Source organism: Pan paniscus, chromosome 4 (genome assembly GCF_029289425.2).
Source record: "Pan paniscus chromosome 4, NHGRI_mPanPan1-v2.0_pri, whole genome shotgun sequence".
Lineage (NCBI taxonomy): Eukaryota > Metazoa > Chordata > Mammalia > Primates > Hominidae > Pan > Pan paniscus.
In genome coordinates this window covers 38,518,419-38,519,427 of record NC_073253.2, presented here as the reverse complement: position 1 = coordinate 38,519,427, position 1,009 = coordinate 38,518,419, and the positions used below count along the sequence as shown (strand labels likewise).

Below are 1,009 nucleotides of genomic sequence, written 5' to 3'. Positions count from 1 at the left end.
GAAAGGCAGCACAACTCAAGTCAGGGGAACTGTGCTTCTAGGTGACAGGTAGGTTCAAAGATTTTCTGATTGGCAATTGGTTGAAAGAGTTATTACCTAGAGACCTGGAATCAATAGAAAGGAGTGTTTGGGTTAAGATAAGGACTTGTGGAGACTTCAAGGTTCTTATTATGTAGATAAAGTCTCCTAGGTGGCCACCTTTAGAGGCAAGAGATGGCAAATGTTTTCTATTTAGAACTTTAAAAGGTGCTGGTCTCTCAGCCAGTCTCTTCAGGATCGGAAAAAGACTTGGAAAGGGAAGGGGATTCTCTATAGAAAGTAAATTTCTCCCACGAGATACAGTTTTGCAGAGCCATTTAAAAATACGTCAAAGTCGATCCTTTTGTAGTTCAAGAGCATAATGATCGGGCGTTCACATGCGTGCATCAGATGTGCCACCCTTGAACCTTGTTAGGATGTTGGCACATTACCTGTCTGACATAAAAGAAAAATAATAAATAAAAATATGTCAAAGGAATATATTCTGGGGCAAAAGATTTTTATTCCTTTCAGGGTCTGCTATCTGTCATGTGATGCTCTACCAGAATCAGGTTGGAATTTGGTGTTTTATTGCTACAAAGAATCTGCTTTGTCAGTCATAAGATCTCTGTTTTAATGTTAATGCTGGTCAGCTGTGCCTGAATTCCAAAGGGAGGAGAGTATAATGAGGCATATCAGACCCTCATACCCGGGTTTGAAATCCCCTTGGTGGAGAGGAAGGGGTCTGTTCAGTCATTTGGGGGAGGAGCTTATAATTTCATTTTTGGCTCACATTACCCTGGTGGGAATTCGTGACTGGAAGACAGCACGAGGGAGTCTTCCAGGATTCTGGTAGCATTCTGATTCTTGATTTGAATTCTGGTTCTATGGATATGAATTTTGTAAAAATTCATGAAACTGCAAACTTATCATATGTACACTTTTTTTTTTTTGAGACAGAGTCTCACTCTATCATCCAGGCTGCAGTGCA

The 1,009-nt window shown here is 40.4% G+C and overlaps 1 non-coding gene across 1 annotated transcript; it reads left to right on the top strand.

Moving 5' to 3' along the window:
* Window positions 1-376: 376 nt before the first annotated feature.
* LOC112439989 (small nucleolar RNA U13) lies at window positions 377-480 on the top strand. The gene has a single exon (XR_003028203.1). It is a non-coding gene; the product is annotated as a small nucleolar RNA U13 (small nucleolar RNA).
* The last annotated feature ends 529 nt before the right edge of the window (window positions 481-1,009 follow it).